The 22,022-nt window shown below is 47.2% G+C and overlaps 1 long non-coding RNA gene across 3 annotated transcripts; it reads left to right on the top strand.

The window, feature by feature from the left end:
• The first annotated feature begins 850 nt into the window (after positions 1-850).
• Positions 851-21,527, top strand: LOC135456208 (uncharacterized). 3 transcript variants are annotated; one of them, XR_010442478.1, is made up of 5 exons: positions 851-1,350; positions 10,457-10,578; positions 12,072-12,347; positions 12,650-12,779; positions 19,890-21,527. It is a non-coding gene; the product is annotated as an uncharacterized LOC135456208 (long non-coding RNA). The 3 variants fall into 3 exon arrangements; XR_010442480.1 differs by lacking the exon at positions 10,457-10,578; XR_010442479.1 differs by lacking the exons at positions 10,457-10,578; positions 12,072-12,347 and having other exon boundaries at positions 904-1,350.
• Positions 21,528-22,022: the final 495 nt, after the last annotated feature.

Below are 22,022 nucleotides of genomic sequence, written 5' to 3'. Positions count from 1 at the left end.
TTGTTTCTTGCAGTGGGGATCTCTGTGCTGCTGCTGGGTCCCAGCCCTTTGTGTGGAATGCCATCATCAGCAGTTCCCCATGTGCCCATTTTGTCACAGCTCCTTACAGCTCTCAGCCACCCCAGGGAGCTCCTGGGAGGAGGGTGACAATAACCTGATGCAAGCCCACAGCAGCTGGATTCCTGGCACTTCCCTTGGCTTCTGATTCTTTACATGTTCTTTCCTTGGGGAACTTTATTTGCATGAAAACACAGCACAATAATTTGACGACTGCTCACCCTCATGATGTGCAGAGAAACAAAGCAGCTCAACAGTGAACTTAAGCAATCAGTTATAATTTTTTTTCTGAAATCACGCCTCTTTCACTTTCTTTCCTCCGCTGTGACTTACAAAGGTGACTTACAGTGCAGCTGGGTTATGCAGTAAAATGAGGAGCTCAGAGCTGCTAAAAGGTGGAAGTGCCTATTCTTCAGATGTTTGGAGGGCAGACAAATTATATTTACATTTACATCTATATTTATATTTATATCTATATTTATGTTCGTATTTATATTTAGATATTTATATTTATATTTATATTTATATTTATTTACAGTTGTATTTATGCTTTAAATCACATTTATATTTATATATAAAATGACATTTACAATGATATTTACAGTTATTTTATTTTTATATTTCCATTTTCATTTATTTGTGTGGATATGTAAATTCGCAGCCCCGGTTTGGAAGCGGGTGGGAGATGGAGCAGCAGCTCGTGCTTGATGTGCATGTGATAAAGCGGAGCACAAAAGCCGCTTAGGACCGGCCCGCGGAGATTAGCTAACAAGAACCGAGCCTTTCTTCTCCGAGGCGTTATTAGCATATTTTTCATCAATACTATACTTAACAGCTCCTCCATAGCAGGAAGTGGTATTTAACCTCTTGTTCCAACGTAACGAGATTACTTTGGTGGTTATGTTCGTTCCATTCATAAAGAGCCTCCTGTGCCCACTTAATGAGATTCGCTGGGCTCCAGCTGAACTGGGAGCGAGCTCCGGGATGGATTCGGAATATTGACATTTCAACCTGGGTTTGTGTCCGAGGCTGCACTGGGGCGGTGTGAAGCCCCATGGTGACAGATAAGGGGTGTCGCTGGAAAATCCTGCAGCTTCTGGTAGTTAAAGGTTGTTTGGAATAGATGAACATCACCTGAGGTTTGAGGCACAGCCAGGTGAAACTGGTTTTTCCTTTATGTGGATATAAAACTCTGAGCTGGGGGGCTCTGCTGCTATAAAACTTTGGTGTTTCACTGAATTCAGTGAATGGGAAAATGACAGAAGTAGAATTTGGAATAAAGCTACAAAGCAGGTGAGCCTTATGGGATTTCTGTTTTCAACAATTCCTGCTTCTTATGCTTTTAAATTTTTTTCCCCAAAGAGTTCGTGGGTTGCAAGAAGGGTACCAGCAATGTTTTTGTTACTTACAGGATGCAGCATCAATTCATAAAAAAATAACCTGAAAGAAAAAATAGTGCAACAGCTGAATTTAGTTTAGCAGAGAGTTACAGCAGCATCTCCCTCTTGCAGAAACTGGTTTGTTCTTCTACAAAAAAAAAAAAAAAATCTTCCAAAATAATTAAAGGAGTCTCCTTTCCCATCTTCTGTAAGAACAGGGGTTTACCTCTGTGTAAAAGAAAGGAATAAATATAGAAGCTAATTAAACTCAGCCATTTAGCTTAACAATGCAGCTGTTTTGCTGGTTGGCTGTAGTGTTGCATGCAGCAGCACAAAAGAGACACTTTGGATTTGTATCCCCCTCCCACCCACCTTCCCAAGGCTCATCCGCACAGCCCTGACCCTCTGCATTGTCTTTGAGCCAAAGGAAAATCTCCAAGTGAACAGTGACAATGAGTTTTCATGCCCAAGATTAAAATTGCTAAATTAGGAAAAATTCAAGATGGGATTTTATTTTCCTCCTCTATGCTGCTGCTTCAGAGAAAGTCTTTAAACCCTTTTGTTTGTGCATCTTCAGGCTGCAAAGTTAATTTAAAGGGGCACTGCCAAGGCTAGGAAGCTCAGAATTTGATTTGACTGGCTGTGCATGTTCCCTAATCACTGCTTGGAAGGTCTGCATAGTTCTACATCTTTTTATCTTGAGGGAGGAAAAACAGTTCCTCCAGGGAAATACATCAAAGCTGCAGGTCTGACTCCATGGGCTGCCCTGCAAAATGTGCCCAGCCTTTGTACAGAATAGAGGAAAACCATTTTTGAATGAAAACAACTTCCTTTATAAGGCTCCCAAAAGGATGAGTTCTATCAAAAAAGAAAAAGGTGACTGAGGAGGAGGAGGGTTCTGTCAGTGGTGTGCAATGTGAAACCCAAACCAACACAGCAAGCACTTGTCTGTGGGTTAGGCGACACTTTTTATTATTCAAATAACTTTGGGGCTGCTGTTCAGAAGTTATTTCCTTCATTTTGTTCTGAAAACATCAAGTATTTACTGATGACTTGGAGTTATAGTCAGATCCCATGGAACTATTCCTGCAGAACAGAACATGGAGCACTGAGTTGGGTTTTCTGTGCCCTCCCAGCTCCTGTGGGTTTTCCTGGGGCACTGCAGAGTGGGAGCTGAACCCATCCCATGCCCTCTCAGTGCTCAGGTGAGCTGAGCTCTGCTGGGAGCTGAGCTGTGCTGGGAGCTGAGTTCATCCCATCCCATCCCCTATCAGTGCTCAGGTGAGCTGAGCTGAGTTCATCCCATCCCATTCCGTCCCTTCTCAGGTGAGCTGAGCTGTGCTGGGAGCTGAGTTTATCCCATCCCATCCCCTCTCAGGTGAGCTGAGCTCTGCTGGGAGCTGAGTCCATCCCATCCCATCCCCTCTCAGGTGAGCTGAGCTCTGCTGGGAGCTGAGTCCATCCCATCCCATCCCATCCCATCCCCTCTCAGTGCTCAGGTGAGCTGAGCTGAGCCCATCCCATCCCAGGTGAGCTGAGCTCTGCTGGGAGCTGAGTTCATCCCATCCCATCCCAGGTGAGCTGAGCTCTGCTGGGAGCTGAGTTCATCCCATCCCATCCCATCCCATCCCATCCCATCCCATCCCATCCCATCCCATCCCATCCCATCCCAGGTGAGCTGAGCTCTGCCGGGAGCTGTCCAGCGAGGGCTGCCCCAGCAGCTCCTGCAGGGATGCTCTGAGAGCCCCAGCTCCTGCTCTGCTGCTTTGCCCTTGGCACAATCGCGGGGAAATCGGGCACTGAGCGTTTCCAGCTGCTGGGAATTGAGCAGAGCCTCAGCTGCTGCTGCAGGAGGGCAGGGATGAGGCTGAGGAGCACAAACTCAGCCCTGGTGCCAGCCCTGGCTGTCCCACCCACGCTGATTTCCAGGCACTCTCTCCTGGCTTTACTGAAATGTTCAAACCTGGGTACAAGCATAAGCATTTTGTTGAATCAGGACCCAAAGTGGCACCTTCTGCTCTTATAAATTTCATTTTGGAGCATCATGGTAAATAAATCCTTATCTTAGCGCTAATAAAACCCACTGTTATTGGGACCTTTCCTGTAGCAATTCATGGGAAGAGAAATGCTGTACAACTGCAGCTGACCTTGCTTCTTGATCAACCTGATAATTAATAGGAATAGAGAGAAAGCCCTGTATTTCTGAGTGCTGATCAGGCAGCAAAGGCACTCCAAACATCTGAAGGAAAAACAGTTTGTTAATTGCTGTCTAGACAGTTTATTGCTGCAATAAGATCAAAACACAGAATACTGAGGTTTGTGGTATGAATCATGCAGACTAAACAATTGTTTTATTGCATTTACAGAGCACTTGATTTATAATGCAGTCAGCTTGGTAATAAAATTCCTCCATTGTATATCCTGAATAATTTCACCTCGTTTCACATCTCCCTGGTTGGGTTCTATATGGAGATGTTTTAAAAACGCCTGGATGGAGAGGGGATTAGTGCCATGAGGACATAAAGTTCCTTATCTGGGGTCTCTGCTGGCTCATCAGAGTCATCCAGTGCTCCCCCAGCACTGCCTGCATCAGCTGTGGGACTGGGGACACCCCAAGGAGCAGATTTATGGGGCTGCAGCCCCAGGGAGGGCACTGCAGGGACAGCCAGGCTGGCCCATGGCAGGAGGGCTCATCCCATCCACCTTCGGCCAAAAGGGATCCATCACACAAGTGGCTTTCTCCCTTTTTTTTAAACTTTATTACTCTACTTTACTTTACTAAGAAGGAAGATTTATCTGTCTGCTTCTGTGGGCATCTCTGGGGGTGAAAGGGAGCTTTTTGGAAACCAAGAAACTTTTAGGCTGATGGAAATTCCTCTTTGTAAGCACTGAGCTGGGCTAAGTGAATAATTGCATTAATCTGAGTCTGTGCAGAGTGCCAGCTTTCCCTGGGAGCAGCCAGTGATGCTCCCTGTGTTTTAGGTATTTGACATCTTTGTATCATTTTCATTTCCTAGTTTTGACTGATTATAATCATCCCAACATCCCTGAAGACCAAAGAAATAACAGCTGGGATTGTAGTTCTGGAGCAAAGTCACAGCAGAGACGTAAATCTGGAGAACCCCAATTCCGCAAGGGCTGGCTGCCATTGTCCCCAGTGAGAGGAGATGCAGCCCCGTGCCCAGAGGGATGCTGGAGAGAACCTGAGATGCAAACAGAGCCCAGCAATCAGGAGCTGCCTGCTCCTTCACAACTAGAGATTGCCATTAATAGAGTTGTAAAGTAAATCCATAGCAGCAATGCCAATAATGCAGAACTGTAGTTCTACAGTTTTGAATGTCCAGACAAATTATCTGTGTGCTTTCTAACAAAAGTGAGAATCTGTTGCTGCCTGAGAGGATTTGACACTAAATCTGCTGGTAGAAATAGCAAATATTCTATTTAGAGCCCAACTTCTCTGCAGGTGGAGTAAATATCTCTAGAAGGGGGTGTGTGGTTTGGGTTAGGGACTATTATTATTATTGTTGTTGTTGTTATTATTATTATTATCCTTAATAATATTACTATATAATTATATATTATTATCTAATAATGATGATTATTATTATTATTACAATAATAGTAGTAATAGTAGTAGTAATAGATAACCATAATCATAACAATAATAGCAATAGCAATAATAATAACAACAATAATAATAGCAATATAATAATAATAATAACAATAATAATAATAATAATAATAGTAATGCAGATAACTTCAGAGTGTGAGCCCAGGCAGGAGGGTGGCACAGCCAATGTGCCCTCTGCTCCAAAGCTGTGCTGGTGACAAGAGAGCAGAGGAATTTATGGTGGGGGAAGAGAGAGAGGGAAGGATTCTGTCTGAGGAAAGGCACCCAAATTTTGGAGAGACTGTGAGCAGCAAAAGCAGGGCTGGAAGGCTCCAGCCAGCCCAGGCTGTGCCAGGCAGGCTGTGCCAGCCCCTGCCCCTGGCAGGGCACCCTCTCCCCCAGCCCAGCCCAAGCTGTTCCCAGCACTCAGCCCTCAGTGCTTTATTTTATTTTTTACATGCCTTTAAACGCTGTGAGCAGCATTTCTGTCGTTTATTGCTGCTCAATAAAGTTTTATCTCGTGGAACTCCTGATTTATTTACTCCATCTTGCAGAACAGACACGTGCTCTGTCCCACATCAGCACCCCTTTAGCAGATTCATAAAATGTGTTAACAATTCATTTAAAATTGGCGCAGGAGGCAGGCCCAGCTCCCGGGCAGGGCAGGGCAGAGCAGCAGCACTGCCCTGAGCGTGGCACAGGCTGTCAGGGCTGTGTGAGCACCCCGGAGCCCCCTGCCCTGCTGCCCTGGCCAGCCTGCCCCTCTCATATCAGACAGAGCAGGAGTTATGGAAAAGTCAATCAGAATTTGGGAGAAACAGGGAAATTTTTAGAAGCATGATGAGAGCTACATTAACATCCCTTGAATTTGTTCCTGCTGACATTGTAGATTTTTTCCAGTGCTCACAGCACTGCTGCTGTTGCATTCCCCTGCTCACAGCACTGCTGTTATTGCATTTCCCTGCTCTCAGCATTGCATTTCCCTGCCCTCTGTCCCATCACAGCACTGCTGTTATTGCATTTCCCTGCTCTCAGCATTGCATTTCCCTGCCCTCTGTCCCATCACAGCACTGCTGTTATTGCATTCCCCTGCTCACAGCATTGCATTTCCCTGCCCTCTGTCCCATCACAGCACTGCTGTTATTGCATTTCCATGCTCACAGCATTGCATTTCCCTGCCCTCTGTGCCATCACAGCACTGCTGTTTCATTTCCCAGCCCCAAAGGGCCCTGAGCCTGGTGCTCTGAGCCTGAGCACCAACATCCCACCCCAGGCTGCCCTCACCAAGCTGCCCCACTCTGACCCTTGGCCAGCCAAAGAAGATTTCTGGGACACCTCAGGCTTCCTTATCCCCTGCAATCTCATGGTGTTTGCACAATTCCCAGCCCAGGGAGATGGGGCTATCTCTGCTTGTTCCCTTCTATCCCAATCCTAGCTGGGAAGAACAGTCTGGTGTTTGTGAATTCCAGGGGGGAAATTATTGGTAATTATTGGCAATTATTGGCAATTCTGTGCTGCCCCAAATAGGAACAGTAGAGTTTGGGCTGTGGGCAGGTCCCAGGCGTGCTGCAGGCACCAAGTGTCCTTCAGAGGAGCACCCAGCTGGGTGTGCATTCCTCACCCATTGTGCACACACTTGTGCAATATTTGGCTTATTTGTGCAACGTAATTAATGAAACATGTCCCATTGGCACCAGCATCCCCAGGGACCCTAAAGCAAACGGGGGCCTTTGAAGCTGAGAGGCTCTTAAAGGCAGAAAATATTTCCCACAAGTTTATTAAACCAAGCTTTAGTGGTGATAAATTAGCAGCCTGCAGACAGGCCCTTATCTGGCAAAGCTGGCACGGATCTATCAGAGAAATACAGCAACAATTTCCAGTGTCCAGAGCAGCTTCCAATCCCTCCTTCAGCACTGCTGATGCACTTGGCTGCCAAAATCCCCAGGCATTTGAGGATGTGTGCAGCTATCATAAGTTCATTTTAGCGCAAATGCTGTCTTAGTTAATTAGCAATTATGTTTAATTGTAGAACCAAGCCTCATTACGTGCCAGGCAGCACAATCCTCACCCTGATAACCACTGCAGAGGCCCAAACCTCTGGATTGTGGCTCCATGGCAGCAGGGCTCAGAGCACCCCTGCCCCATCACACCTTTCCCAGTCTCATCCCCTGATTTCTGAGGGGTTTTAAGCTGGACCAGTTCCCCGGGCAGGTGACAGATCCCAGAACAAGGTGGGCAAGCACAGGAAGGATTTTGGGCCATGGAAGGGAGCCCTGGATCATTGGAAAGCAGAGCTGTGGGATCTGCAGCTCAGGTGGGTGATGGCCCCAGCCTGTTCCCATGGGAGAATCCCTCCCAGCAGGGCCTGATTCTCTGTCTTTGGAATTCCTGGAGGGCTGAAGCTTATTTGTACATCAAACAAGGCCCAGTTGGAGCCTACCAGGCAGAATTGTCCCCCTAATATAACTCAGCTGTGTGTGTATTTCATTGCAAAGAAAATACAGCCATGGCTCGCACCAGGTTCCCTCATCAGAGGCCACAGCATCAGTGCTGAAAAGCTCATCTGAGCTCTGAGTGCTGAAAGAGGGGCAGGAGTCTGGATAAATGCAAATTTATTCAGAATCATCTGAGGTATTTGGAGTTACAGGCACAGGAGATCTGAGTGAAGCCACTTGTCCTAGTTTCTGTCACCCAAACACTAACCCTCTATAAATCATTAATTTCCAGACTGTTTATTATCCAGGGGAAGTAACAAACCAGGAGTATCACATAACACATCCTAAGAATGCCTTGTTCATTTTAAGAGCAAATAAAACTAAATAGCACCAAGTTGTTAGTGATGCAGCCTAGGAGGCTGAGCAGAACACAAAAAGGGGCCTTAATCAGAGAGAGGCCACAGAATAAACAGGGAAAAAAGAAGGGAAAAGGCTTTGGACAAGAGAGAGCACACGTAGACCCCCTGCCATGGATATTCTTTGTTTGCTGTCCCAGGAAATGCCTCTGCTCCCTCTGTGCTGGGGCTTTGGGGCTCCAGTGCTTCCCACAGCTCTGCTGCCTCCTCACAGCCCTGATTCCATTCCTGTCCCCAGGCAGGGAGCAGGGCAGAGCCTCTGCTTCAAAAATAATCATCACAATTAATTACTGCACAGGGAGAGCAAACTGCAGGTGTTTGGTTAGCAGGGCCATCCCTGATGTCCCCAATGTCCCCAATGGCTTTGTCAGGTGCACCAGGAGTGAGGCAGGGTCCTGAATTCCAGCTGAGGATGAGGAGGAGCAGAGGGAGCTTTACCTGAGCCCTGCCTCCTCTGGAGCTCACCCTCCTGGGCAGGGCAGGGGCAGAGCAGGGCCTGGGGATGCTCCAGCACCCAAAGGATGCTCCAGCACCCAAAGGATGCTCCAGCACCCACAGGGGATGCTCCAGCACCCACAGGGGATGCTCCAGCACCCACAGGGGATGCTCCAGCACCCACAGAATGCTCCAGCACCCACAGGGGATGCTCCAGCACCCAGGGGATGCTCCAGCACTCAAAGGATGCTCCAGCACCCAAAGGATGCTCCAGCACCCACAGGGGATGCTCCAGCACCCAAAGGATGCTCCAATAGCCAGAGGGTGCTCCAGCACCCACAGGGGATGCTCCAGCACCCAAAGGATGCTCCAGCACCCACAGGGGATGCTCCAGCACCCAGGGGATGCTCCAGCACCCACAGGGGATGCTCCAGCACCCACAGGGGATGCTCCAGCACCCAAAGGATGCTCCAGCACCCAGGGGATGCTCCAGCACTCAAAGGATGCTCCAGCACCCAAAGGATGCTCCAGCACCCACAGGGGATGCTCCAGCACCCAAAGGATGCTCCAGCACCCAGGGGATGCTCCAGCACCCAAAGGATGCTCCAGCACCCACAGGGGATGCTCCAGCACCCAGCCCCTGCCCAGCACACGGATCCATCCCTGCTCCCAAGTGCCACCACAGAGGTGCCAGCAGCACAAGGAATGAGATCAGAGGTGGGAACTGTGATTTATTGGGTGGCTCTCAGTGGATAGTGCTGACAGCTGGGAAATGCAGATCCCCTGGCAGCTCTGCTAATGCAGCACAGGCTCTGAGCTGCCTCCTCCTGCCCAGCCCTCCCAGCCCCACTCTCTGTCCATTTAGCTTCAATGCCTCCCAACTCCCCCAGCAAAGTCCTTTTCTGGGCAATATTTCAGAGCTCACACTGAGCTGGGTGTTCTGCTGCTCACACTTGTCAGGAAGGTATTGTACTTCTGAAAGTGATGTTAGCAAAAGTGCAGGCCTCACACGTTATTTTGCTCCATATGTTATTTATTTTAATCTTTAAAGGTCCCAAAATACTATATATTTACAGCTGCCCTTTAAAGTTATTGTTAGTTACAAAATATTAGAAACATGGTTTCATCTATAAAATGTATAATTAAATTAATCTTTACCATACTTTTTCTTACCTCACACAGGAAGCATTTTAGGCTGATGAATACCATGGACATATAATTAGTACTTTATACCATAAACTAGATTATAACTTACACTGTCCACCCTGGCTCCAAAAATCCTTGCAGATTTTAATTCAATTGCTGCCCTTTATCTGGATGAAAGAGTTTGAATTCAATTATTGGTTTGATTCTTCAGGGGGGATTTGTGCCTTTGTAGGGGTGGTAGTTTTAAACTCGGGTTTAGTGGAAGTCTCAAATTAGGCACTTGCATCTATATTTAGGCAACTAGCAGGGTTTAAATGCTGAACATCTGATTTTTCCAGCTGAGGTTTGCCTAAGTTGGGGTTTGATGGGAATCAAGGCTGCACATGAAAGTAAAGGGAAATGAATCCTGAGGTGTGTCTGAATTCCAGTGGGAATTGGGCACCTGAAATGCTCAGGCTCACCTGAAAGCCCCTCCATGCCCAACTCCACCCTTTCAGAACCTGGCAGGACACTTGGAGGAAATGTTTACCAGCAAACCCAGCAAAACCTCCTCCTTCTCTGTGATTTGTCCTTTCCAAGCCTGAGACATTTCAGATATTTACACCCCTGGGGTAGACCTGCCCTTTGTGTTTTAGCTGGAGATGATGGGTGCAGTTTAAACACACTTGGACAGGGGCAGTGAACGAGGCAGGCTCTCTGTTTTGGGGTCTCTCCCAGCTGGTTGGGGTTGGTGCTGCAGGTCCAGGACAGAGCAGAGCCAGCCCATTTATCCTGCTCCCCCTGCAGAGCCAGGCCTGTGTTTATAGCAGCTTGTTTAGCTTTCCCCTAATGCACATCCTAGCACCCACCTCCCATACACATCCCAGACATGTTTATGAAAATTCTTTATAAGCAAAATATTTTACTTGCATGGAGCGAGTTCAGCTACAGAACAGCACCAGGGGCTGGTCCAACGCTCCCTGTGCATCTTTTATTTAGGAATCCATCCTTCAGCCCACCCACATCAGCACAGCAAGAGCTGGAACTGCAGCACGTGTGGAACATCCTGTGCTGGTTGTGCTGCATTGGTCTGGGGATTAAACACCTCTGGAGAGGCAAAGGTGAGCTGGCAGTGCAGAACAGCAGCTGGGATCTGGACCCAGCTTTGGATTTAATTCTTTAAATGTGTTTTAGAGCAGGTAGCACATCCGACAGGTTCAATAAAGGCAGCACTGAGCTGCCTGAACATCCTACCTTGGTCCCAAAGGGATCTCAGGCTCTCACAGAGCCACTGACTCCTTTTGTGGGTGCTCAGCACTCCTGAAAATCTGGCAAGAGGCTTTGAAATATTAAACAATAGCCCGACTCCAGCAGGAAGTAAAATCATGTAAAATTAGCAGAGAGAGACACATAAAAAGGGGACATGACATTCAAGAGATATTTCATTATATGAGACAGCAACTTCATAGGAAATGCTTTCTAGGGAAGTGATTTATTGAGCTGTGGGACTCGTGGCCACCCAGACAAGGAGAGTTTAGAAGTTTCATGCACAGAGTGGATGACAGAAGTATCTTTGTTTAACTGGTGGTGTTCATGGCATTTCTGCAAGGCTAGGTTAACCTCAGGCTTCAGAGTCTGATCTACACTGAAAGCAGAACCCAATGTGGTGCCTGGTTATCTCGCTGCTCTTTGACACCATTTTTCCTGAGCACCAAATGATGCCCAGTATCAAAACTCATTACTGGATGAGACAGGAACCTTCCCCTCCTCCTGCTTTAGTTATTTCTGTCCCACACACTCATTTCTGTTGTCCTAAAGTCGAGTTTTGGTGCTCACTCTGCAGGAAAGGTGAAAACCCTTCCCCAGCCCCAGAACTCTTCCCTTTATCCACCTCTCCCTCCCTTCCTGCATCCCCCATTTCTTCTCCTTACTATTGATACCTTTCCAAGTTGTAGCTCCACAATCCATTCACCTGCTGTGATGGTCAGAATAAACTCAGAAAGGGGCTGGAGCTCAGATTCCAGCAGGCTGAAATCTGATTTCCTGCCTGCTTTATTCACCTGTCATTGAGAGTATCTGGAAAGCTGAATATTCACTGAGTTTGGATGAATAAATTCCACATAACAGATAAACACAGCATTATGCTCACAGTTTTAGGAGGAAAAAATCCCTGTAGAGTACAGGCATACAGACACTGCCAGATATTAGCTTAAATTATCCCCAAAACCTCCAAAATTACCTTTAAGTTATCTGAGACTTTAATACATATATATATATATATATATACATATATATATATATATATATATATATACATATATATATATACACATACATATATATATATATATATATATATATATACACATACATATATATATACATATATATACATATACACAGAGAGAGAGGTTATATATAAATACTGGAAATATCTATATACTAGAAATATGTATACCAAAAAGATTCTGTTTACTTTCTGAGGGTTTGTGACCTCAGGATGAACCCCACCAAGACCCCACATTTCCAAGCTCTTCTTTATTATCCTGTATTTTAAGATGACTTTCGAGATCTGCAGAAGAAAGGCCTCTCTGACAAGCATTTGTTTCTCCAGGAGCTCCAGTTCTAAATGAAACCTCAAATATCGTGGGAGCTGGAAACCCGAAACCCCAGAGTTTGTACCAAGAACCTGCTGGATTGAGCAGCGGGGCTCTGAATATCCTCATTCATCTCCAGAATCACCATCAGCTGCCTCTGTGACTGCAGAGCCCCAAAATTATGGAAGTTTGCACAAACAGCCCCTCACACTGTGAATTAAACCCCTTTTTCCTTGGTTTTGAGCACTCATGGATGGAACTTCCATCGTGTTTCACAGATAACAAAATCACATGTAAGGTTTGGTTCACAAAAGTAAGCCAAGAGTTCAGGGATCACCTGGACTCTCAGGTGGGGTGTGTGCAGGGCCAGGAGCTGGGCTTGCTGATCCTTGTGGGTCCCTTTAACTCAGCACACTCCGTGGTGCTGTTAAAAATGGGGCCACGCTCCCAGTACTAAAAGTGATGCCTATTTGGGACAGTTCTATGAAATAAAATCCATTTTCTGTGAGGAAATGTTGAAGGCAGCCCTGTGGGGCCGGAGGCTCAGGTGTTCCCCATCACCCCAGTGCTAATGAGCACCCCATTTATCCCACAGGGCCAGCCCAGGAGCATCCTGAGCACTCCCACCCATCCCAGGAGGGCTCTGGAGGATGGGGCTGGGAGAAGATGCTGTTCTCTGGCTGTGGAACAAGAGCAGAGCTGGACATGCCACTCCTCAGGACTCAGTAAGTGTGAAAAGGCGAATTTGTGGATTCCTCTGTCCTTTCCCTCCTGTATGGCACTGGCACTCCCTGGCAAAGCAGCCTCAGGGAGCGAATCCATTGCAGAGGGGCTGCAACACCCCTTGGGATGAGAAACCCAGGGGCAGAATCAAGCCTTGCCTCGTTACACCAAATGTCAAGGTCTTAATAAGTTATTTTTCCATACCAAGCCATTTTTGGGTATCACTGCCCCTGCTTGGCTCTGCAGACACCTCAATATTGGAAAAGCTGCTTCACCCGGGGAGCACCCACAGTGCAGGGAGAGGAGGATTTTAGGGGATTTTAAGAGAGTTGTGCTGTGCATGGGGAGGTAAATGCAGCCTGGCCCAGGAGCTGCATCCCTTGCAGGGCTCTGTGTGTGTGCCTTGCCCTGGCTGTCCCTGCAGCATTCAGGGGCTGCAGCAGCTCTGCTCACACAGACAGGGACCATCCCTGCCCTGAGCTCAGCCCTCCCTCGCTGCTGGGACAAACAGAGCAGGCAGAGCTGCAGGAGAATCCCCCGGTTCACATTTACACCGTGCACCCAACAGGCTCCCCCTCCTCCGGAAGAGCTAAAAACACATTAATTGAGCTTCAGGGTGGCTGATAATTACATAATTGCAGACTAATTTCCCCTTTCCTAGAGGTGAAGTTACACTGGTGGCAAAAAAGGACCCAGAGAGTCTTTTCAGGAGCAGAAATGTTCCTGCACAAACCGGGGCTGAGCCTGGGTGGGCAGTTTTGGGACTGGTGTCCAGCCCCACGTGCAGCCTCCCCTCACACACTTTTTGTGGCCCTGGGCTGAGGAAACGGCCCAGCTGAGCCTGCAGCTTTTTTTGCCTTTTTTTTTTTTTTTCCCTGGGTTATTTTCAGCCAGTGCAGCACAAAAAGAACAAAAGCGAGGTGGGAGCACAAGCTGCTTTAGCCAGGATGCTGTTCATGCTGCTGCTCCTGTGTCACTGAGCTCAGCTGGGGGGTTTGGCTCTGTGGGCTCAGAACCCTCCCCAAACCCTGCTGCCACCATCCTTCCTCTGCCCAACCTGTAACTTCATCATCATCATCATCATCAGGGCTCCTGGCTGGGCCTCCTGGGCTTTGCCATGTTCTGGTGTAACAGCCCTGAGCACACCCAGGGCCCAGAATAAAAACCAGGGGCAGGCTGAGGGTTTGGGGCTGCAGTGGTTCCATTTCTGACAGAGCATAAGCACCCAAAATTCAGTGGTTCCATTTCTGGCAGGGGCATTAGCACCCAAAATTCAGTGGTTCCATTTCTGCCAGAGGCATTAGCACCCAAAATTCAGTGGTTCCATTTCTGACAGAGGCATTAGCACCCAAAATTCAGTGGTTCCATTTCTGCCAGAGGCATTAGCACCCAAAATTGAGGCTCCCCAACCTTGATTTCACCCAAAATTGAGGCTCCCCAACCTTGATTTCACCCAAACTCAGGGTTCTTGATTTCACCATTTTTCATCTGAGTTCAGTGACTCCCTTTAAAGCCAGAAGCAGCCCTGAGGATGAGGATGTTCCACCTCCAGTTCTTGCTCCCCTCACCTGCAGGTAACACCCCACACCTTGATGGGCCCTTCCAGCCCCAGGCAATAACTCTAGCTGCTGTAGGGAGGATAAAATCTGTGCACTTCTTGAGATGACTTCATCTCATCTCTGAAAGCCCAAGTGCTTCCCAGTCTGTTGCTTCCCCCCCCAGAAAAGAAGAAATATTTCTCAGCCACTTTAAAACTTGTGGCTTCTTACTCCAATAACAACTTGGAAAGGTTTGTAGGAAACAAGTCTGCAAATGTATTTAGTGTATGGAAAATGATTTTTCTGAAGAACATACAAGGTGTTCCATTTCACCTAATTCTCTGTATTGATTTCTGTGGCATCATCTTCTTCCTTCCCTTTTTCATCTTTTAATGCATTTCTATTTCTTCCGAACACACAAAACTCCCCGGTTCTTTTACAAAACAGAACAAAGAAGTTTTTTCCTTCCCAATCAGTAATTTCGTTTTCTTTTGTAATTGCAAAAAGAAACTCCTGAAAAATCAATACGTTGTTGCCAAGTCGTACAGAAGCGGGAATGGAGCAAGGTTAGTAAATAAAGGAAATTGCATTTTCTTCCTCTCTTTGGTCACCCCTTAGCACACTCAAGGTGACTGCCAATCTCCTGGCGCTTCCACCCCGGCCCATTCTCCCTTCCCTCCCTGGAAATTTCCAAGTCGATCTTGGAGATGAAAAGAGAAGTTTGAAAAGAATCGTTCTTGGAGCCCGAATTGCTGATGTCCCGAGTGGCAGCAACCCCCACCGGGATGGCTGGCTCCGGAGGAAACCTGAGCCCTCCCAATTACCCAGCCCGAGATAAAGATTGCCCGTGCTGCAGATGTCACACAACGCCGCCCTTGGAAATGGGGCACTCTCAGCCGCAGGGACCGTACCTGCTCGGCCGGAGCAATAGTTTCAACATACATCAATATTTGGAGACGATTTACTCTCTTGATGTGCAAAACTGAGTGAGTTTGTGCAAGGGCGGCTTCTTGTGGAAAAACCTCTTTAATTAATCCATGTAAGGGCCCATTTACAGGTGAGCGCTCAGATCTTTCTGTGAGGCTTTTTGCCATCTGTAAATCCCCACGCGGATTTTGGGAGCTCAGATGTGAGCGGATACCGAATCTGAAGGGGCAGGAGAGATGTGTTACCAGCTGGATTTGCACCTGCAATTAAACAGACACCCAGGCCAGGCCAATTTACACTGAAACTTAATTGCAAACATAAATCTTGTGTATACAAATAACATATAAATAAAACCCGTCCCAGATACCTGTGATCTGTCACACAAAGGAGCCAAGAGCCCCATATCTCCTTTTTTTTTTTTTCATGGTTACAGGTCTCACTTTGGGCCACAGAATTACTTTAATGCATTTGTCTTTTTGCCTAAAAATACCTAACTGGGGGATGTCAAAAGAATAAATCAGGACCCAGCGTGTCCTGGCACACTTTTAAACAGGGATGTTGTTAGCAATTAATCAGCCAAAGAGTGTGGGGGTTACAATTTATTAACTGTATTCCAGTGTCTGTGAAGGGGCTTTGCTGCTCTTGAGTATTGGTGGGGAGAGCCAGGACTGAGCGTTGTGAGGAATGGCTCAGGGATTGTGGTTTGCTGAGGCTGTTTTGTGTTTTTAACCCATATTTCATGTGTGGAAGGCACTTGGAGAGCCCAGGGCTGAGCTGTGCACCCTCTGTGAGCACAGCTCCTTCTGTGAGAGCCAAATTCCTGTGCAAGGAGAAGGTGAAGAAAGGGAACATCCAAAAAAGAGCAAACAGCAAAAAGAGCAGCCCGGGCTGGGTGCTTCCCCTGGAAACACTCCCACATAATAATGTATAAAATTGAGTGTCTGGGGGCCTTGGGGAAGCCTGGATTGGAGATGGAAGGAGGGTGAGATGTGAGCTGGGGTGGTCTGGTGCTGGAGCATCCTCCCAGTGCTGGGATGCCCAGGGAGGCTCACACTGAGCCAGGCTGGCCTTTGGAGGGTGGAGCTGTGATTTCCTCGCTCTCAAGGCTGGTCCCTGCAGAGGCAGTTACACCTTTGGTTTTGCCCCCAAACAGGAGGGTTTTTATGAGCCCTGTTGTGGTGATGAGCCCGCTCTCTCTCGGTGTGACCTACTTACCCAGGGGCTGGAGCTCACAGCAGTGACAGACCAGAGGCCACAAACAGGAAAAGATATCATATGAAAAAAAACCAAAAACGTTCTCAGCTTTTGTCCTTTCCGTGCTGCGAGGTGTCAAGCACTGAGCCAGGCTGGGATTGTTCACCCAAGTGCCCTTTCAAATGGAAATTCTGCAAAAGCCACATCCACCAAAGGGCTTCTTTCCCTCAACCCTGGCTCCTGCTCCTATTCCAATAAAACCTGAGGCCTTAGTCCATACTTAGGACTTGTTACCAGGTTTTAAAGCTTCTTTCAGGAACAGTTTTAGCCGGATCTGGCTGTACCACTACCACAAGATTAAAAAGTGGCAAGGTTACCTTGCCTTCGACTTGAATGTACAGCAGGAATCTGATTTAGGGTTTTTATGGGTGAACTGTCTGTTAAAAAATATCCTTCTGGAGCTCCACGGGCCTGGCTGTGTCCCCACAGGAAACAGGCTCGAGGATTCCCATAGGTTTGTTGATTTTTCAGCTTTCATGCTCCCAAGATACATTTCCTTTGAAGTGTCTCAAATAGGGTAGTATCCAATTATATTTGTAATCCCAATCTAATTCAATCAGGGGCTCCAATTATAGCTGATCTGCCTCTTAATCTGGTTAAAGTCTGTGGAGTAGACTGGACCTTAGCTAACATAACTACATTAAAATTTAGCTGTTAATAGGGATAACCAAGTTACAAGACACAACTAGCTGAAAAGTGGGAGGCTGGCAATGGAAATGGGTTTATCCTCCTTGAATCCAAGCCCTGCACCAGCTCTCCTTGCAGCCAAATCCCTGCCAAGTTTATCATTATTATGAAGGGCGTTAAAAAGTACTTTTGTTCTGAGCCAAATGCAGCTGCCTCAGCTTTGGCTGCTTGTTTTCTTCCTCCTGAATTCTCCATCCCAGCTCCCCCCACAGAGGGAGAGACACAGGGGCATCCCTTGGAGCCCTGCAGCTGCCTGGCCCCGTCCTGCTCACCCTGGCACAGCTGGAGCAGCCACAAACCCGCCCTCCCTGGCACCCAAGGGCAGCTGATACCCTCAGCTGTGCCCAGGCTGAGCAGAGATACAAATAATATTAAAAATTTAATCCTAACTTCAGCAGGCTCGCTCTGCTGCGGCACTTCAGCACCTCTGGGGAGTCAGACAAAAATCCCTCAGTTCATTTCTAAGGGTGGTATTGGAAATGTCACCAAAGCTGGAGATAATGCACTGAAATCGGTTTCTTGAGATAATTATGGCAGGCAGAGCACAGCACCAGCTTTGAGTGTTGGACAAGGAATGGCCTGTAGGGAATGGGGAGAAGGAAGGGATGAGCTTCTTCCACACTTTACTCTTGGAACCAGATCTATAAATTGTGAGAAAAGGACAACACTCAGTAAATTCTGCAGATGCTGAAGGGTGATCATTCTGTTCTGTCCCTTGCATTTCCCCCTCCCTCCTGGCACAGAGAGTAGAGCACTAAATTTGATCATTTTAGGTGTTAAAAGTCATCATGCCAACCTAACACTTCATAGAAAACCAACTCATACATTTGTCTCCTTTTTCTATCAGCTTTTATTTGGATAGTTTTGTGTTCATTCCTATTCATGCTTTTAAGTGTTAATGTTTTGGGTTGGGTGTTTTCCTATTGACTTCCAGCCACAACAGTTGAAGACAAGGGGCTTGGGAATTTTTTAATTGGTGATAATATTTTTCTTTTTTTTTAACTAAAAGTTGAGTTATCAAAGAGCAGATGGCACTTCCCTAACCTGCTCTGAATCTCCACTAACAATTGGTTGCCAGTCCTTCTCCAAGTGTGGCATGAACCAAATTCACCCATATGGAAAGTAGCCAAATTTAGGACTGGGATATAACTGATAAAAGTAATTGGAAAAACTGCTGTAGCAGAAGAAATGGAATTAGGTCTACCACATTCAAAAAATGTTATTAATCATAGTCATAAAAGCAGAAAATGAAAGCTAATTTTACTAAGTAAAAGCCCCCTGCTAAGTGGTATTTTGACATCTGAAAATAATTCAGTTTCGATCCTGGTGCTCTGCTGACACGAGCAAGGAAATTGATAATTCTCTCTCGAGCTGCTGTTTCAAGTCATCCCCACAGGGATGATTTTCTCTGCAAGCAGCAGAACACAGAGCTGGGACCCAGCCCAGCCCTTTGCCAGGACAGGCTGAGTGCTCCCCGTGCCTTTCACCTGCTGCTTTTTGGGATAACAAAGTGTGACAAGAAATGGGTTATGGAGCAGCACTGCCTCAGTATCTGAGACAGGGACACGGGGGAGGGGGTCCTCATTGGCTCCCCACTAACTTTTATTTTCATTGCCATCTGGTTCAATATTTCACTGGCACATTCAGACATTGCTTGGTATTCCCTGGGAAAAAAAAAAATCCTCATAATGCAATTCCAAAGCATGCAGGGGACTGAGCCCAGGCTGTGGCAGCCCTGGTGCACCCTCACAGCACTGCTGTGAAAAGGGGAATAATGAGACATCTCCCTGGGCTCCGTTACAGCCCCGTGCTAAAGAAAGGGTTTGTGTACCTTGTCTGGGAGGAGAGGATCTCACAGCATTCCTGTTACTCTCCCTGATGTATTACTGGGCCATGAAATTCAAAGAGGACAGCAGACAAAGCCAAGTTACACCTACCTCTGATCTTGGGCTGATTCAGAAGCAAGTAAGTGTTTGTAATTGAACAAATATTGCAGAGCAGGGGGAATGTTATTCACTTTACACCCAGGTAACCCATTCTGAAATATGCTGGTACTCCTGGGGAAGGCTGGACCTCCTGCTCTCAGCTTGCATTGACATCTAATGCAAGGCATTGCACAGGACACTGAGAAATCAGAGCTGATGAAGTTCATTCCTGCACAGGTGAAACGCTGGGGCATTCTAACAAACACCCAGAGATTTGTTTGTTTACCTGCCTAACCCACATGCCTCTCATTCCTCCTGGCTGGCAGCTCTTTGGTGGCTCTTTTAAAAACTTCCAGTTCCTGTGATATTCCCTTCCCTTGTGGGGGACAGTTGAATTTGGAAAGGTGGTTTCTGATTTTGGCCTGAAGGGTAGTAATGACCAGGGTACCCCGTGATGATATCAGCCTGAAATCACACATCAAACCAGGCACATGGCCAGCTGACAGCTCAGTCCTGAGTGCATTAACATCAATTCCCTCATGGAAAAGCTGCTTCTCCTCTTTCAGCAGCGCTGTGCTGCGTTTTCTGCAGCTGGACCCAAAGCACCGCCAGTTTGAGCAGGGAGCTGTTCCCTGAGGCTGCTGAAGGATTTTCTCCATCCTTGTCCCCCTGCTCAGTCCCACTTGGTGCCTCTGCCTCGCTGGCTGCCGTCTGGGTGAGGTCTGAACCCTAATTCTGCCTCCAATGACCACATTAATTTGGGTATCTCTTCTCTCTCCAGGTGATGATTGCCACACCATGAACACAAACTCATGTCTTCAGAACTTCTCCCCTGTGATCAGGTTTGACCGAGGCGCTCGGCAGCTTCTAGAATGGAGGATGGACTGAGGGGAAACATAACCTTTGTTTTGCTATACAGGAGAAAAAAAATACAAATAAAAAGTCCCTCCATTATCACAGTTATAATGGTATAAAAGGCGTTTAGGGAGGAGTCTCCTGGGTTTGGATTGGGATAGAGTCTGGAAGAGTCACTGCCCTTGCCAACACTCAGTTTAACACCCTTATGAACTGCCTCTGAATTTGAATGTCTGAGTCTCTGCACTCAATCTTGATAAACTGGCCCGACCATGAATGCTAATCACCCTGATTTACATTGCCTGCAGAGCTATGGACAACTTCATATCAGCAACCTCGCAGCAGCTCCCTTGGCATGTTCCAACGGGGAACTTGGGAACTTCCCCCGTGCCTCCTGGGCACTGGAGAGGAGCCCTGGGAGTGAGGGAATGAGCACTGGGAGTGAGCAGTGGCAGTGTGAATGCAGTGGACTGTGCAATGAGCACTGGGAGTGGATGAGCACTGGGAGTGAGGGAATGAGCACTGGAGTGAGAGCACTGGGATAGCGGAGTGTGATACTGGGAAGTGAGCACTGGGAGTGAGCAGTGGGAGAGGATGGCACTGGGAGATGGCACTGGGAGTGAGGAATGAGGCACTGGATGACTGGAAGTGAGCACTGGGAGTGAGCAGTGGAGAGTGCACTGGGAGTGATCAGTGTGCACTGGGAGTGTACTGGAAGTGAGGGAATGAGCACTGAGCCCTGGGAGTGAGCACTGGGAGCTTTGTCTGGCAGGAGCTGCAGCAGCGCAGGAACACCAAGGGAACTGCTGTGCTTCAAAGACCCTTCTCTTTTTTGGCTCTCCAAGCTCTAAAGATGTAGGTAACACACGCGAAAAGACATTTTCAGTTACATTTGGGTTCTGAACACATAAAGAAAGATTTAAGTTTGAAACTTGTGTGTTCTTCTCAGCAACAAGCGGAGCTGCCCAGAGGAGCCAAGGCAGGATTTGAGGCAGTGTCCTCTCCCTCGGTGAGAGTTAGCAATGAGCACAGGGAGACAGACACAACACATACATCAGCACACACATCCCTATCCGGTTTTTCCATGGATGGAACCATTCCAGAGGACAGCAATTCCCAGGGCTGGGCAGAGCCAGCTGCTGGCAGTTCCTGGTGGCAGGAGCTCCACGTGCTGCTGGGGCAGGGTGTTCCAACAGCTCCTGTTATCACCACCCGAGCTGCTCCTGGAAACTCGCTGCGCAGCTCCCTTGGTGGTAGAAGATTGTTCTTCTGCGCTTTTCTTAAAAAAATAAATAAAATGTCAAGCCCGAAAAGGAAGCCTGCTATTTTTCAAATCCGGGAGCTGTAATCATGCTAATCCATATGATCGTGCTGAAGCCAAGCAAAATGCCTTTTGCATATGATGTAATCAGCCAGGGCAGCCTATTTATAACCACCACGGGCTGGGAACACCTTCCCAGAAAAATACAATCAGGACAGCTTTCCCTTGCTCACATTCTTCCTCTTCCTCCCCGTATTCTTCACTTTCTTTGTGCTTTTTCACCTACTTGTGCTGCCTTCCCAGCCTTAAATCCAGCAACTTTTTAATTTTTATTTTAAATGAGTGCTTCCCATGCATTCTATTTTATCTGTGCTTTAGAGCCGTGCTGAGTGAAATCGCAGCCCTGTGAAATCAATACCAAAACTTCTATTGATTTCATATAATATATTCCTTTAAATTCAGTACAAATGCTCCACAGGAGTTGTCTATTTTAAGTATGGATCTACTGTACAGGGCTGTCAGTCTCTCAGCTGGATACATAAACCAGCGTGGTTTAATAAATTCATTGGTGTGGCCTGGGAGCTTTGCGTGTAATAACTGAAAATCTGTTGGTCATACTGAGCATATCAAGTGTAAAAGGAGAGGATTCATCAATGTGAATATCTATCTGTGGATCGATGGGTATCAATCTTGTTTAACAGTCTATTTCCTCAGGACACACTTTGGGAACAAAGAGCATTTCAAACTGTTGGTTAAACAAACAAATATAGAGAAGCTCTTTGGGCAACGTGGGGGTGG

Source organism: Zonotrichia leucophrys, chromosome 20 (assembly GCF_028769735.1).
Source record: "Zonotrichia leucophrys gambelii isolate GWCS_2022_RI chromosome 20, RI_Zleu_2.0, whole genome shotgun sequence".
NCBI classification, from domain to species: domain Eukaryota; kingdom Metazoa; phylum Chordata; class Aves; order Passeriformes; family Passerellidae; genus Zonotrichia; species Zonotrichia leucophrys.
This window is presented reverse-complemented; position numbering and strand designations above follow the sequence as displayed.